Source organism: Rhipicephalus microplus, chromosome 9, assembly GCF_043290135.1.
Source record: "Rhipicephalus microplus isolate Deutch F79 chromosome 9, USDA_Rmic, whole genome shotgun sequence".
Lineage (NCBI taxonomy): Eukaryota > Metazoa > Arthropoda > Arachnida > Ixodida > Ixodidae > Rhipicephalus > Rhipicephalus microplus.
The window spans coordinates 29154947-29172779 of NC_134708.1; the positions used below are offsets into that span (position 1 = coordinate 29154947).

The 17833-nt window shown below is 44.1% G+C and overlaps 1 protein-coding gene and 1 long non-coding RNA gene across 2 annotated transcripts in view; one reads left to right on the forward strand and one right to left on the reverse strand.

Moving 5' to 3' along the window:
- Nucleotides 1-17833, forward strand: part of wb (wing blister) — a 399222-nt gene that overhangs the window by 10190 nt on the left and 371199 nt on the right. The window lies entirely within an intron of this gene.
- LOC142771644 (uncharacterized) overlaps nucleotides 15493-17833 on the reverse strand; it is a 65238-nt gene continuing 62897 nt past the window's right edge. The window contains exon 3 of the long non-coding RNA XR_012886041.1: nucleotides 15493-15504. This is a non-coding gene — a long non-coding RNA (uncharacterized LOC142771644). The remainder of the gene's footprint in view (nucleotides 15505-17833) is intronic.

The following is a 17833-nucleotide window of genomic DNA, read 5'->3' on the forward strand; positions in this document are numbered from 1 at the left end:
ACGTTCTTTAGGACCAATGTCCTTAGCTTTTATTATTTTCTTTTGGCGGTGGTGCAAGCAGTGTTTTTTTTTTCTTTTTTGGCGAGATTTATGGCTGTGCCCGTTAAATTTAGAGGATTGCTCAAAATTTGGGAATCTCCCGGCCAAAATTGGCAGAGTTGGCAGGTACACAAGCTCATCTGATTTGCAAGCTTACCTTGTCTGCGTCCTCATTTGGTGTGAACAACACTGGAGGTTTATTGAGATCACTCATGGAGTAGAATTCGGACCTATCACAGGACTGGTGGTACATCTCCTCAATCTTCTTGCGCCCATCTGAAGGTTAAACATGTGCAACATCTGTTAGTACAACTCATTTTTTTACTCTTCATACTATCAGCTGCTCAGTTAAAAGTTTTCGCAGCTCTTATCTGGAGGCATCGTTAAACAATATACGTAGAGCATGCACTATTTCTACTTGCTTTAATTGTCCGCATGAAGATTGTCCTTGTCAAAGTGTTAAAAAAAAATTGTCCGCATGAAGATTGTCCTTGTCAAAGTGTTCAAAAAAAAAAAAAAAGGTCAGTCATATTGTTTCACTGTCTATATGCGGAAGCAGCCGTGACGTGTAGACAAACCATCAAGGTTCTTTTCGTGCAATAAAGAACTTGTGCATTTGGTGTGAGCTACTATTACAAAAAGAAGCTTGTTAAATTTATGTTTATCTTCACTGTATTAGTACCAGATTATCTCATAGTATAATGTGGAGTGGAGATTAAAACATCACGCGTGCTAAACCAGACACACTAGTGCTTTTTCCCACCCTTAAGTTAACAATCAATTATTCATAAAGTTATGTTATTATTGAGCTTATATTTGTGCAGTTCATTCTGTAAGGATATTTGTGGAGTAACACACACACAAATGAGAAATCTTTGCAGCTAAAATACAATTAGTAAAGCAGCATTAGGTGAAGCTTTTTGCAAATTGATGAAAGATTAGCTGAAAGCTCTTTGATTCATGTATGACTCGCTGTTTCTGCTATATTAGATTTATGTGTTCAACTGCCACGAATAATCAATTTACATTCACTCTCGTGCTATGACTATATCCGAGTGAAACATTGCTTAGCCTCAAAGGTTGCAAGTAATTAACTAAAATGACGGCATAACGATCCCGGATATAACGAAATAGATGAAAAATTGTCCCCAAATAAGTATAGTGTTAAGAATCAACCTGTACAACATATTTTCAGATATAACGAACTTATTTTCGTGTAAGATGCAACAATGGGGTCTGAGTGTACATTCTTACATTTACAAATATACAAATATGCATGCTTCAGCCGATAAGCGCAAGCGTGCGAGTTCAGGGATGGTTATCGCAGTGCCACTAGCAGGAAATCTCGGGGCATGTTGGGATGTTAATAGATAATGTTGCAAAATACTGTACGTTCACCAGCGTGCATTTTTGTAAGAGCTTCAAGTGCAAATTTCAAAGAGCTTCAAGCAGATGCGGGGTAGCTTCATGCAATGCACGCAACGTGCTGTGTAAGCTTGTGCGAATATGTACATTATTAAATTTGCGCAAAATCTCTTTAAGGGTGGTTTCACTGCAGTGAAGTGGTGCTAAGCTGCGAAAACACCTATTGAAAAGCTGCACTTATGTGAACATATTACCCTCATATTGATTCATCATTTTTTACATATAAAAGCTTGTTTTACCTGTTTATATGCTATAAGTATTGCAAATATTAAAACATAAGATGCTTTACAGGTTATCACTTGCATTCTACCAATAGTCAAATTCTGCTACAATTCGGAGTTGTATTCTCTTCCTTTGAATGAAAAAAAAAAAAAAAAAACAAGCATGTCAACAGGCTTTGTTTCAGTTTAAAATATATGAATATTGTGCAGGTTAGTTAGTTCATGAGAAGTCTGCCAATTTTTCTTCATAACATGTGATATACATATACACTATTCGATTCAAAATTGTTTGACTAAAATCACTATTCGCTTCGAACCAGAAATTCACTATTCGCACAAGCCTAGTGTCGTGTTAAAGCACCGCATTCCTGTGTATCGCTTGCGGGAAGAAACCAAAGCTAACTGCCTGTAGCGTTGAGTTTTCGCTTGGCCGCCCTCCGTTCCTCGTCCCTGGTCTTTCGTTCAGCGCCCTGCAAGCAAGAGTTGAAGCAATGTGCTTAGACGCTCTGTATGTAATGAACGAAAAAAATACTTCTGTTCATGGCAATAATGTATTTGGTAAAAGCCATTAAAGCAAGACTGATTTGAAGGAGGCCACATATATTGAAGACAAAAATTGTCAAGGCAAGGTTGCCGTTGGACGAATGTGACCGTTGTCAGCTATAGTGCAGAGTACATGAATGCAACAGGGAATGCATCGGGTGGCATTTTTAAAACACCACCTCTTTGCTAAGTAATGACAATTAAGTCCTAAGAATGTTAATCAATCCTTAATGCAACTGGAGAGGCCAGTTCAAGACAGGGGAAGTTGTTACAAGCAGTGTGCACCTGAATACACTCGGAAAATGCTGGTATAGGTCTCACATTAGGGAAGAGTGGTAAAGTGCTATGGCTGCCATTATATTATCTTGATTGATTTGATTGATTTGTGGGGTTTAACGTCCCAAAACCACTATTTGATTATGAGATTATATTATCTTATCTTCACCTATTGGCAGAATGTAAAAGTTGCACAAAATAAGTTTCCAGCCTTCTTCGGAATGATGGGGGATGCATGCTTGTTATCTCTGAAATGTGTCTCACTACCTACGCACTCATACAAGCTCAACCAATGTGACACACAAACCGTCTCAGACAGCATCTTTTGTTGAAGCATTAAGAGTTAGAATAATTTTCTTTTGTATACTGATGAAATCTCTCATGTAGAAGTAGTGTACTACCTTGTCGCAGAAGACTTTGATTTGGCAGTAGCCTCGGTGGACTGGGGTGCAGCTTTCCCTGTATTCATCGTAGGTGTCGATTTGCAGGTGCAGAGGCAGACCCTGTGACAGATCGTAAAAATTATCATTGTTAGGACAGCCATTTTTGTTGCCATGGATGCCTAGCACAAGAGACTATTTTGGCATTTGTCAGGGTAAAGATAGTATAGTAGTGTGCATGAAAGCTCAAACACGATTTTTTGATAGTGCATAATAGTTCACATAATAACTTCAGTTATGCTTTCTGTGGCTACACACACAGTTTCTTGATTTGGGTGATGTAGTGTGTATGCAGAGGGAAGATAATAGTATGTGTAAAATTGCTTTAATTTTAAGCACCAGCATCGCTTTCTGATACTGAATGAACCACATACCAGGGAGTGGCATGATCTGAGGACTACAGTGTTTTTCCGAAACTGTTGGTTATTTTCTCCGTGAATGTCTATATGTGAATCAAACGGATACGAAAGTCTATAGAATGCTATTGCTGCTTTCGTAAAAAAAAGTCGCAACTCTCACCTTGACACCCTTTTGGTTACTGAAGTCTGTGCTGAGACACTGCACGGCCACGTTCACCTGCACAGTAAAGGTAATTAACCAATTTAGTAATAATCATCAGTTATCATTGCCGATCGTAGTCTTTGGCAAAGCACAACACTCGACCCACCTTGGCAGGGTTTTCGAGAGGGTTCCAATAAAATGCAATGGCGTTGTGAGTGACCTCTTCGATTTGGCCAATAATGCCCATGCTGTTCTTCGTGTCTGCAGTAACGGCAGGAAGGGAACATTAATATGGTGCACACGATATGGATTACTGGCAACGCTGGCGCAATATTGCCACACTCCTTTGTCAAGTTTTGTTATTGCCCCATTACTCATGCGAGTGTTGCCTTGCACGAACTGCACCAATGAATTAAGAGCCACCGATATAATCTAAGGACATTCCTATGTTATTACACGCACAGATTGTTCTAGAACATGCGTGGCTGCTAGTGATAACACTGGAACATTCTACGTCCCACGTATTAATGCTGACACACATCACCGCTTGTCAGTTGATCGGTAACCGATGCTCGGTTTGCCGCTGTCAGTGCCAGTGTGTTGCTGTAATTAGACTCCCATTTACCGGCCATAAGTTCGGCCAAATAAACCGTTCTGTCTTCGACATACAGTCTGCTGCATTCCTCAGCGTCACCACCACATGACAATCGTATTTTCAACTTATGTCTCCGAATCATCAAACTGCGCAATATGTGACGCGGCTGCTAATAATTTTCATCAAAAATTGCTTACCATTGCAAACCTTTGATGATGCTACCGTGTAAAAAAAGCACAAAGGTAACATTTTTTGCAGAAGAGAAAATTATTACAGTACACCTTGGAAATCTGTTGTCTTTTTTCTTTATTGAAACGATTTCTGCCTGGTGTTATCCTTTCGGCAGCATATTAATATTGCAGCAAGCACATGCGAGCTTTCGTTTTCCTGAATTATGCATGGCTAAATGCGTAACTTAGAACCATTCGAAGATAAAAAGGGTGTATATTCTACAGCCTCTGTTAAAGCTGTATACTGGTACGTTGCACATTAGTTCGGAACTGAGACACGTATTCGCCAACATCACAATGAGAGACTGTGTTGACATGGTGTACTTAGTCAACATCATTTGTCACATTGCCTTTATATTAATATCTTAATATCTATATTAATAAGGACTGAGCAGGCGCAACTCCAATATTTGAGGCAACCAAATAAATTGTGGCATAGTAGCGAGTTTCTGCGCAAAACAGGTTGCTGTTACCTGGTCATGCATCAACATTTCTAACCGCTACCCAGCTCTGGCTCGCTTTGCCCCACATTTAACAGTCTTTGTTGAAGTGGAAGTGCTTTCAGGCAGGGATAAGTATAGGCTTACGGATATGAAAATATTCGCTCATTAAAAGGGAAGATAGGGGGCGGGGGGGGGGGGGGGCTAAGGGCAACATGCAGTGAGGAAACATGAAGAAAAGCATATGTGACGGAAGTCTCGCAGTGTATTTGAATACTATGGCGTGTCAGAAATCGCGTTGAGGTAGTAAAATGCAAACTTCATTATAACAAATTTTTTTACAAAAATACTTCGTTATATTCGAAAATTTGTAATAAACACTTATTCTTAACACTGTGTCTATGACAAAGCTATTCTTCACATACGATTGACTCTCGTTAATTTAAACTTTTGGGGACCTCTGAATTTTGTTTGAATTATCTAATGTTCTCATATATACGACTGTGGGTGAGGTGACACTGCACATTATGATAAGGCATTGATTTTATCAGATTTAAACATTTTTTTAGCGCTTTTAAACCCTAACAGCATGCAGTGAACAGAAAGCAAAGGTGTAAGGTCTACATGTTTATTAGCCGTTTACTGCTGATCACACCTTTCAAAGAAATCGTGAATTGCCAACTGCTTCTCTGCTATATCGGCCTTCAGCACAAAGCTTGAGCGCTATATCGGTTGAGAAGAATCACGGTTTACCATGCGTGTGATTCGTTTCAAACGTTTGTTTACCAGCAAAGCCTTTTTCATTGAAGGGCTTATCTTTTTGCTTTTCATTTTTAGACTGTTAGAATTACATAAACATGTAAATTTTTAAATGTTATAGGAAAAGCAGTAGATATTTTCTGGTATGGAGCTGCAAAAAGTATGAATTGACCGAATAATGCAGTTTGGATTGAGAGGCTTTTAAATACGCTGAGAGAATAGAGGGCCAACCAAACAATTTAATCTTGTTTGAATTTAGTGAAAGTATGAATTATCATAGTTTGAATTATTACAAGTCTACTGTACTTTCTTATAACTGATAATTCGTTATGCCTCTGTTCGTTACATTGAAGTTTGAGTGTAGCAAGATTTTTACTATGGAGATTTTCTTACAAGGAAAATTTATGGCATGTACAGGGCAGAGAAAAGTGTATGTAATTTATACTTTAAAACTCTGGCAATGTTAGGGGCATAGATGAAGGCTCTTCTTATTTATACCTGCCAACCTGAAGACATTTTAAATGGTAAACTTTTGCAGAGGAACAGAAAATGAAAGAGAGGTCGCGCATGTTTTCATTGATTGTTTCACAGGGCCACATAAATGTCACACACAGTTCTTAATTATTGCAAGTAATGTTAGTGCTACACGTAATTATGCCATATTTGCCATGACAGTACAAAATGCGCTGGCCCCCCTGAAAGCAGGTGGCCTTTTCCCACTCTTCAGCATTCTTCACAGTTTTATAGTTCATTTCTGTACTGTGGTAAAGCAATAATGCGGTTTATGTGGTAATTCAACATTTTTGCGAGGCTGTTTTCCATGATTAGAAAAAAAAAAAAAGACTGAGAAACCTTAAAATCCCAGTATGAGGCTCTTGTAGATTTTGTGAAAAATTTTGCAGAGTTTGCATATGTCTCTTTATTTGAGTTACATATGTGCCTGTTTTCTCTTGTGTCCCTGCTCGTGTGCCTTATTTTTCCATAGTGAAATGCTGCCAACTAGCTAAACCATTTATTGTTCAGTGTCATTTTAAACTGCGATCATATGAGAATGTCATCGTCTCATTTTATGCACACAAGAAAAGTGCTACTCACTTGGCATCTGTAAAGCACAAAAACAGACAGACGAGAAAAAGGAAGGGGTGTTAGTCAGAGAAGACCAGGAGCTTAAGAGAGTGGCTATACTCCTCGAATGCACGTGTGCCATTTCGAATGTCACCTACCGGCATCGAGGATTCGTTGTTTGACACTGTGTTGCCGGCTGTGCCAGAACTGCCACGCTTTGATTTCATCTTCGGGAGATTTCTCTTCCCGGAACACGAGCATGATGAGGCTCTGCAAGCACGAGAAAAAAAAATCGGACATTCAGAGAACAGCTGCCGAACACCTAACTTTGTTCCCATTACTTTGTAGATGCCTGACACAGTAGAAACAGGATATATCGAATCTGTAGAGGATCACAAGGAAGTATTTATTACATAATGAGCAATTTTACATGTAAAATATTATATTTTTTTCATGAGGATTTTATGACTGTTCTATATACATATGGATTTGACATATACGGGTTTGACTGTATTAGCCAAAGGTACGTCTTCATTAGGACACACATGCGTGTTTTGGGAGGGACACTGCAGTCTAGGTGGCACACTGCTGGAAGTATTACATAGGTATACTGTCAAAACCCTTTATAAGTGACACTGATATAAGAGACAAATGGGTATAAGCGACAGCAGTATACATACAGTAAAATACGGGGGATAGGGAAATGCATACGAGGTACCCTGCTTATAAGAGGCATCTTATAGACAAGACAAAAATGCATGCCTCTAATAAAGGGTTTTAACTGTATATGGAATTGTGTAACATTGCTTTCATAGAAATTATATAGAGAATTCAAATATTTAGTACTTGACTGTGAATGTATCAAGAATCAATAGTTGGATTTTTTTGCGATTTGTTTGAGCTGTAATTAGCTTATGTTGTGCGGTCTCGTATGAAGGGTTAACAGCCACAGGCCGCATCTTTCAAAAACTTTTGGCAGCCTGCTTAGATTCCTTATTTTTGTTCTCGCTATGATGCCCGAATGATCTCGTTTGAAGGCCCAGATGCCCTCGTTTGAATTCCCGGACAACCACATTGGGATGTCTGTATTACCCTATTCCAGAGCAAGTGCGATCTTGTTTGAGCACCCAGATGATTCATTTGAATTCCCAGGTGACCCTGTTAGAGTCATTTCAAATGGATAAAACTAGAACAGAGATGTCCTACTAAACAATCCACCATCTACTGTTACATGTAAAATGCCTGTAGATTCTGAAGAAATAAAAATCGGAAGCAAAGAGAAAATATTTAGACATCCGATAGAAAATCTAGTACGACTGAAACATAACGCCATAGCAAAATAAAATGGAGTGATTGACAAATACAATGCACTAAGTGGTAGACAAATTTTCCTCTATATTTTCATGGGCATAAGGTCTTAGCAAAAGCCATAGAATTAAATGCTCAATGAGTAAGAAAGGCTTCTTTTTTTTTTCCATGTTCTAAAAGTACCACAAGAATCTAGACAGAATAAAAAAATAAGTACAAGCGTTTGAAAGTGCCGATTCTCAGCTGACAGAATTGTGCGTTTTTCATGCAGGTATATTTTCTCATGTTTCATGTCTAAAGAGTGTGCTATCAACATTTTCAAAAGTCTGGGCACTGTAAAGGAGTGTAAAATCCTTAAAGCTAAAGCTGCATGCCAGGGCTGAAGTGAAGTGATATGGTTCTGTATATAGATGACCTTACACAAGACACAAAGGTGTCATTACCTTGCACTGTTGAATCAACGTTTTTGTGTTTTGGCATATTGTGACGTTAGTTAAAAAGGTCACGAAACATCGTGTGTATCAAACCAGTGGTTTTCCTGCATATGTGTTCGCTGTAACACTATTCGTTTAGTTCTTGCAAAGCAGCGAGGCTACAGCCCAGCATGGTGGCATTAAAACCCATCCACAGAATAGTCTACAGAAATAAGCCTCAAAACTACTCACTTTGACTGGAGTATTTCGAAGAGGCTTGTCCGGGTCGGGGACGTACTCAAGCGTAATACCGTAGAACTGACCTGCTGGAACAACGGGGTACACATCAAGTTCCAATCTGAACAAATTTGCTAGGCGTACTAGCAACCAGATGAAGATGAGTACGGTGATGCATATGGAAAGCCAAGGGCATGAACTCAAGGAAAACTACAGCTGGGTTATATTTTAGTTCACATTCAGAGAAAGTATATATACTCTATTAGTAGAGTATGTCAGGTTGCACAGAAAGCTTGCAATTGTTTGTAGGTTGGGTGAATTGGTGACGCATGGTGTGCATGCGTCATGCTTTCTTCGACGTCCTGGAAGAGGGTGCAGATATTCAAAAACTGTTGTACTATTCGATTCGAACAGTGCTCTATTCGATTCAATTTTATTGAAATCGGTGAAAATAATTACATACCTGCACCAAATTAATTTCAGTAGCCAGATTCCCTTCAAATGTGGTAAATATTCAAGAAATATTCTATTCAAATTCTACTTTGGTTTAATTATTTGAATTCAACTAAATGTTGAATATTTAGTATTAACACAACCCAAGTGCACAGTCATTAGATGGGCTGTACTTGGAAGACTAAAAAAATTGTTTGAGTTGAGTAGAAGGGATAAAAGTGGTTACCCAGACCGAATATAGTGGGAAAAGAAGTTAAATTGAGGTCAGAGACTTTAGATGATAGTGACAAGGAAGGAAGTTACATGCAAGAGACCTGCCAATAGAATGATGATGATGATGAATGCGAGATAGAAAACCGGGCCAGAAGATAGCTCACCCTTGTTGATGTATGTGATCCTGTCGTCCTCTCTCCTTTGACTTGTTGAGATGGGAGACTCCAGGTAATACTTGAACCCTACATCTGATTGGCTGCGGAAATATGAAAAACCACAGGTCAGCCACAAACCTCATTATAATCTCATTATCTACCAGAATACTTCGTTATCTACGAAAATTCGTTATAAGGAATTATTTTTAACGCTATCTGTGGCAAAGCTATCGGTCACTCACTTTATTATAACCTATAACCGTTATATCCAAATTCGTTATATCGAGGTTTTAGTGTACATTCGATACTGTAAGTCCGTGTGCAATGTCAGTGGGAGCTGTACGATGCTTAGACTGTTATGCCCTAGAATGCCTTAGACTGCTATGTATGAGCAATACAAACACAATGAAAGCAAAGGGCTGTGTTTTTTGAGCTGAAGTGCTATCGAATGTTTGGTTTTTTAGGCACCCCAGACATGAAATTGAAAAATAATTGCTAGTTTGAAAGAAGAAAAAAAAAAGAATGAATAAATAAATGTCCCTTTAGAGTTGATCCCCTTTATAAAGGAGACTGATACAACAGACACTTTGGTATAACCGACACAAGTGTGCGTACTGTGCCTTCATTGTAATAGGGATTCACAAAAAAATATAAAACATTGTACCTTAATTATACAAGACACCTTATACACTCAAGCCACGCATAATATATAGCCACTTTGTTATAAAGAAAGTCACACCTGCCACGAAAATACATTTTATTTAAAAAAGTTTGTTATTATCCGATAATTCGTTATGTCGAGATTTGAGTATAAAGGTAAGAATTGCTGCTTGGTGCATGTCTTATAAAATGGGCTCAAAAGTGCTGCTCTAAATGGTTTAGATCACCACAACTATTTTCACCAGGGCTCCGATATTGGATTAGAAATAAACCCAAGATTGTTTCGGGGAGGTCTCTCGGCATACTCTTATTTCCACCATTCGGTCAAACAGAGAATAAATCATTGAATTTAAAAGAATGAAGGGCTGTGTGGCTGGCAGTACTGAGAATATAGAAAGTAAAGGGGGACAGCTGCTTTCCTGAAGTTTTTTTTTACCCACTTCCATTCCCCTCATGAACCTTTCTATAGCATGCCTTATGGCCCTTTAGTTGGCCTTTTCAATTTAAAAGTGCCCCTTACTGCTCATCGGGATAGGGGCAAGGGCACCTTTGCCAACTGCATGGGAGTGCCACTTACATTTTTGGTATTTGAATCTTGTCAGCATCGGATGCCCGACTGAACTCTTGCCATGATCGCCGCATAGACTGCGAGCTGCCTGGCCGACTCCCACTGCTTGTTGTGCCGTTGGTTTGTTCAGGAGAGGCGAGGATTTGTGGTTGCCCGATGTCATATTCGAACATCTGCAAAAAAAAGTTTTGGAAAGTGGCATGAAAACGGTTCTGTATGGTCCTGTTTAGAAGAGGTTTTCCGAACCTCGACGTGTCAAAGGAATATTAATCTCTCTCGTACTGCTCTCGTCAAATGAAACGAAAATGCTCTCTATGAGAGCGGGGTCCAAACACACTATCAAACAAAGCTTTCCGTCTGTGTCACTCGTTTGGAACTTCTGCTCCAATATAGTAGAATGTCTGTGCACAATAGTGTGAACTTACCTGTGGCAGGCCTGTCGACTCCCTGGGCGTCATGGTCGCCTCACCTATCCCCGAGTCAGGCGAAGGCAGGTCCACGGTGAGCATACCGCTCTTATAACCGTTCACAACTGCTCCACCGTTTTGGCGGATGTAGCGATCCACAAACCCTGGCTCGGGCTCGACGTACGCGCCTGTGGCACTACCTGCTCCGCCAGCTGCCACAGCGGCTGCCACTAGGTGTTGCTGCCGCACTGCCTGCGCGTACTGGTCAGTGCCTGTGGTCGTCGCCGTCGTGTAATAGTCTACCCCGGTAGCAGCCCTGAAATGCAATGAAGGATGCATTTAGTTTCGAGCATTAGCATCTACCATGCCGTGGTCTGAGTCACTGTATAATGGGCTCCTGAAACAAGAGCGAGGGGCTGTGCACTGCCCGAGCTTGGTGTGCCGCCCCCTGACTACGCCACTATCAAGCTATAGACATTGTACCGTATAGTTTAAGTAGCACATAATAAAAAGAACAAAGGAGACCAGAAAGGCACGACACTTCTGTACCTCTTGTTCTCGTCATAGTGCGCTACTTCAACTGTACGATATGATGATCAGTTGCCAACTAACCCAGCCAGAGTCCCTAGATATTTGTCTCTTCTTTCTCTAGTAGCAACAACCATTGAAGCACCATCGACGAATCTCATTGGGCAACGTTTGCTTTGGGTGGCCATGTTCTTCCTAACCATTTTCCAGCACCTCGTGAAACTGCTCCCACTCACTAATGACTGGGGATTAGCGACCTTTCCCATATTTATTACTGAAAGGTGTGTGGGAGGGGTCAAAAGTTCCCAGGCCACGCTCCCTTACGAATACATGGGATAGTGGCCTGGTAACTTGTGACCCCCCTGTGCGCGGCGTTGTTAATCTAAGTTAGGAAGAACATGTCAGCGGACACCAGTTGTACGTTAAAGAGGGTTGGGAGAGGAGGCAGCTAGTTGTCGCTGCTTGGGTAAAAGAGAAAAACATCTGCAGACATGGAGACTATAGGGCTGAAAGGCTGGCTTTCAACCCTGTAGAACTACGGATAGGCCCTGCACCGCGCTGCCTACCAAGCTGCTGAAATTAGGTGCCTTCTTTTTCTAACCACTACCACCACCACCACTATAAACCGGTTATGCGTGCCATTCACCTGTAGTACTCAGTGGCACTGCTGGAGTACACGGGCCTGGGTGGGCTACTGCCGCTCGAGAAGGTGCTCGTGGTCAGCACACTAAACAGGTCACCACCATACGGCTGCGCCGGCTGTACGGTGGCAAACACCGGAGAGTAGGGACTCTTGGGTTCGAGCAGGTCGTCCGACTTGGTGCCCTCGATGGCTTCCTGCTTGATGGTGATCACTGTGGCGCACACTTCCTCGGCCTTTGGCTCCCCACTGAGGGCGGCGAGAGAGTCCGCACACGTGCCCCCTCCGCCAGCGTCCGGCACTTCGGGCTTGGGCAGGAAGATATCCTCCTTGCGGGCCGTGATGGCGTCCTCCGCCATCTGCACCAGGGCCGGCGAGACGTGGCCGCTCTTGACCACCGTCGTGGGCGGCGAAGAGGCAGACGTGGCTGGCACGCTCACGTTGTGCCTGGGCGACAGACTGGTGTCAATTGGCGCTACTTACTTCCACGAATGGCCAAACTACCCGTACCGTGGTTGCACAACCACAAGGATGTGTATGTAGTATGTATTCCGCTACCATGGCCGTAGGAAGGGGGGTGTGCAAAAGGGCCACTTGCCCCCCCTCATGCTACTATAAAAATTCCATGTGAACATACAAAAGAACAAGCTTACGTTAGAATGCCTTGAAGATATATCTATAGAAGGTATTCACTGAGTTCGTCCGGCCAGGTTGCACGAGCGAATGCCTAAATACGGCCCGTGCCGTATTTAACACGCCCGTATTTAACACACCCGGGGTAAACACACCCGGGGTAAACACACCCGTGCTAATTGTGCGACCAGAAATGCAATCCCATTCGATTAGGAAAAATACAAAAACAGCATACACGACCAAGCGCATTGGTCCTACAATGGCAACTGCGTGCGACCACGGCTGTGGCGCCGATGCTATATTTTTTTGTATATTGCGACCTGAATTCACATGCACCAGCCCAATTCTATTTATGCATGAACGTCTTGCGCAACACTGTTTACTTGTAAAAAAAGGTCAGCAGGCCCAACATGGCCATGGGGACTAACGCACAAGCGCCTTTTGCGGATGATGTCCTGCGAATACCTCCCATTGCAATTTTCCGCAATCTAGAAGAAGTGAGCCAACTTCCGCAGCGATTAACTGCAGCGGCTAAGAAGATGGTGCACAGTGCAGTGATGTCACTTACGGCCATATCTCCGGCAAGGCGACGGCTCCCTGCAGCTGCTGTTGCTGCTTGAGTGCTCCAGCGTATTCGTACATGAGCGCCTGTTCCTCGTGGATGTTGAGCATGGCAGAGGTGGCCGCTGTGAGCGGGTGGTCGTAATATTGGCGCCACGTGACGCCGCCCGCCTGGCCGCTGGCCGCAGCCACAGCTTCACCGTCCTGCAACGCAAGCGATCGATTACGAGCCCATCTAACTGCTGCCATCGTAATGAGAACTGACAACAATGCCAGGAAAAGTATAGGAGATGTTCATAGAAGTAATGGTAGTGTAAATGTGGTGAAAGAAAAGTGGACGAAAAGACGACTTGCCACCGGCAAGATCTGGACCTTCCACCTTGATTGATGGATATGTGTGGTTTAATGTCCCAAAACCACCATATGATTATGAGAGACGCCGTAATGGAGGGCTCTGGAAATTTCGACTACCTGGGGTTCTTTAACGTGCACTGACATTGTGCTGTACACGGACGGGCCTCTACCATTTAGCCTCCATCGAAATTTCGGCCGCCACGGGCGGGACCATCTTTCCTGCTTCGATTGCTTGGGTGTCTACCTCGGTGGTGTAGCGGTTGGAGTGCTCGACTGCCGGTCGTGGCGTTCGATCCCGGCCGTGGCGGTCACATTTCGCTGCAGGTGTAATGGTAGATGCCCAAGTATACTGTGCGTTGTCAGTGCACGTTAAAGAACACCAGATAGTCGAAATTCCGGAGCTCTCCACTGCTACGTCCCTCACAATCGTAAGACGGTTTCGGGACGTCGGACACTAGGTCATAAAATAATATTAGCTATTCTTGGTCGTCATGAAATGGCTAGTTTCAAATTCAGTACATGATGGAAATAGAAGCGCAGTCTTTAAAAAAAATGAAAGGTACAGCCTTTTATTTCCGGAAGTAGACTTATTTAGGGGCGTAGCCAGGGAGTAGCACACTGGCACGTGCCCCCCCCCCCCCTTCCCCAAAATTGTTTTTCGACATGGCATAGAGAGCAAAAAATGGCCATTTTGAGGGGGTGCCCCTCACGAAATCAAAATGGTGCCCCCCTACTCCCCCCTCCCCCCCCCCCCCAAAAAATGTCTGGCTACGCGCCTGGACGTATTTGTAGGCATAGAAGAGTCTTCGATCAAAATTTTGTTTCGTGTTATTACCTCATTCAGAAAGCCTTCGAGCATTCTATTTCATCCCCGCCACAACACTGGCGTCTGGCGCGACATGGTTGACATTGTCAAATACCGCCACTGGTCTACCATGGTGGACCCGATGGAAAACCATGCAGCCTTTCTGATTGGCTTAAAATGATGCCGTTACGAAATACGACAATACATCGGAATATGATTGTCCCGAATGGCACCACGGAATAGAAAAGCTGTCTAATCCGCCTTTTACATCTCCCTGTGCTGCCCTCTGCCGTTTTGGGTAGCGGCTTGGGAAAAATCCAGAACGAAAGCATAGCAGATCAATGGGTGTTTTGCGTCTTTTTCGCTGAAGGGGTAAGATGCCTGTCCGCACGAGGCTTAACATACTCATTAGGCCTAAGCTGGAAGCAACGAGGAAGACATTCATTCATTCATTCGTCCTTAATGAAACAAGCCTTAGCGAGGATGCCGTGCTGATACAGTTGCATCATTATGGGCTAATAATTACAATTCTTGTGGTAAGTCGCAAAGCCACGGTATGATTATGGAGGGCTCCGGTAATTTCGATCTCCTGGGCTTCTTAAACATGCACCTAAATCTAACGGTACGGACCTCGAGCATTTGCGCCTCTGTCGAAAATGCGGCCTGGCGGGTCAGCAGCCTTAGCCACTGGGCCGCGGTGGTGGGTCATAATTGAGGTGAAAGGACCAGGAAAGAGAGATTGAGGAATGGGAGGGGGGATGGCATTTGTCACGTGGCTATACGCACCTGCAGGACCATGGTGGGTCCCGAGGCCGACATGCGCTGCCCGGCGTCAGGTAGCACGAGCGCAGCGAGCTGCTGCTGCTGGTCAGGTCCCTCGACCAGCACCAGGGCCACGTTTTTGACGCACCCTTCGTCGTCGTCCGGGTCGCCGGTGACGCTGACCACAGTCCCTGTGGCGCCGCCGACGAGGTTTGCCGTCGCTACGGCCTCGACTTCGCTACCGCTCACCACCGCCGAGGAAGCCTCCTGCGGCTTTGAAGAAAACACGGTCTTTGAAGAAAAGAAAGAGGCAACCGTGCAAGGTTCTGTGTCGCGGATATACATGCACGCATGTCGACGACTATCTTACGACGTTGCAAGCGCAAACTCTGGCACAGGTATATATGTCGGCGCGGCTTTCTCTCAACTGCGGTGGTTGACTTCGTGGTTGACTTGTGTCATTTTCAACGCACGCGGCGTACAGTTCTCGGCCTTCGCATACGTGTGTGATGACTGCTGCTCCGTTAACGCGTATCCACTTACTAAAAGAAATTCAGCACGGCCAACTCGGAGGGACCGAGAGAACGCGGCAAAGGAAAGATTAATCAGTAAGTCTCCAGTTGGTTGCTCAGTGCTGGTGAAATCGGTAGAGAGGAAAGATAAAGGGTGCATGATCATACTTCAAGAATGGTATAGTGTGTGTTTAATTCACAAAGCGTTGTCACATTTGTTGTCAATATATGGTAAAATCTGTAGAGGATGGCTGTCGCTCTGACAGATCACATTTCCCTAAAAAGCACTGCCCTATGACAGCGCGTTCCTCGTGAGGGAGCTATCGCTGTTTGGGCACGTGTGCTGCACGTCCTCATAATAGAACGGGCACTCGATGATCGCATTCAGAACCAAAAAACGGGCCGCCTCGCCGCACAGCTTGAAACAATGGGTAGGGCACGTGTGGGGTATAAACCACCCATGCGCGGACCACTGTGCTTCGTCATTTCCAACTAAGGCCTTGTTCGTTACAACGAAACAACCGTATTTAATTGTGCTTTGTAAAGCTTACCACGTTCGCACGGACTCGCGTGCGCTCTGCAGTCGCTTTTCCTTTCGTGGCCCACTGTGGACGCATCTTCTCGCGAACAAACGCCATTTCTAGGCGCATAGGTGGTCGATTAGATCAGCGATTGATAGCAGCTGGCCTACGCTGACGGTGTATCTGTGGACGATTTTCTTTCGCCTTTGCGCAGGGGGATTCCTATCGTAAGCGGCGGGCGCCTATCTTGTCAGGCCATCGTGCCGCGTTCTGTAAGCTCATAGCGCCTGACATGTGTAGGCCGCGAATAACGGGCGGATAATCACCGCAGTGCTGTCGGTTAGGGCGCCGTGGATAGGCGTGGAAGCAAGACGACTAAAATCCCGTTCACGAGGATTCGCGCACAGCCATTTGGCCGTAAACGGTGTCAAAAGTTAGAATCAGGCGGTTCAGGCTAAGTGCTAGAAGTCTGCTCGAGTGCTGGGGATCAACGTTGGACCGAGGCAGGTTCAGCGGACCTTGGGTAAGTGCGCTGCAACAGTTTCAGCACCTCTCGTTGAAACTGTTGCACTAACGCCGTTCGTGTTGTCTCGGCTGATAAACAGCGTTTGTGTTGCCTGCTTTTACGATCATAACTTATAGCTTCTGTCTGTCGTGCTGCGGAGCGGCAAAGGAATCGTTGCGAAGTTTTAGGGGGGAGCTTGTTAGTGGACGAGTTGGTATAGCGGGAATAACGTTTGTCGAGACGGGTCTGTCGGCCGTTTCAGCCGCCCTTTCCCTTTCCCTTTTTTTGTTGCAAAATTTGCGCTGAGACCACTATCGTAATGGTACCAATCGTAGTCATACCGCATGCTATTTTAAGCGTGGGCGGGAAGCTTCTACATAACGCCTGATAGCAGCTTTGGGTAAGGCCGTCGTCCACAGCCATGCATGGTCGACCGCTCTTGCGAATTAGACTGTACACAGGAAGTTCCAGTGTCCAGTCACTTTTCTGGTGGTGAGGAAAGACTAAACGAGGAAGGCCATTGGGCAAAGTGCTGTGCACAGTATTTCGACGTCTTTGGAATTGCGAGTGCACTGCCCGATGGTAGCTTAGAAGCGCACGTTTTATCCGGCATGGAAACAGCTTTTCACCACGTTAGTACGCAAACGTGGTGGCTCCGATGACGAGAGTACTCGGCATGTTAAGGCGCGTAACTTTGACGTTGTTCAACTCTGTTTTTTTTTTCTAAACCCGATTGTAGGTAATGCAATTAACTGGTCGCTCAGCGCAAGGTGGGCCTTGAAGCCATGCTCCTTGTTTACAGGTTCTTCATTGTGATACAGGCGGATTTCATATTAAGTTATAATGTGATCGGTACATGTGTGACTCTGTCCAACTTCCCGATGCCCGCAGGTAGCGGGATCGAATCTCAGCTGCGGCGGTTGCATTTTCGATGGAGGCGCAAATGCTGTAGTCCCGTGTGCTCAGATTTGGGTGCGCGTTAAAAAGCCCCCAGGTGATCGAAATTTCCGCAGCCCTCCACTACGGTGTCTCACAAAATGATATGGTGGTTTTGGGACGTTAAT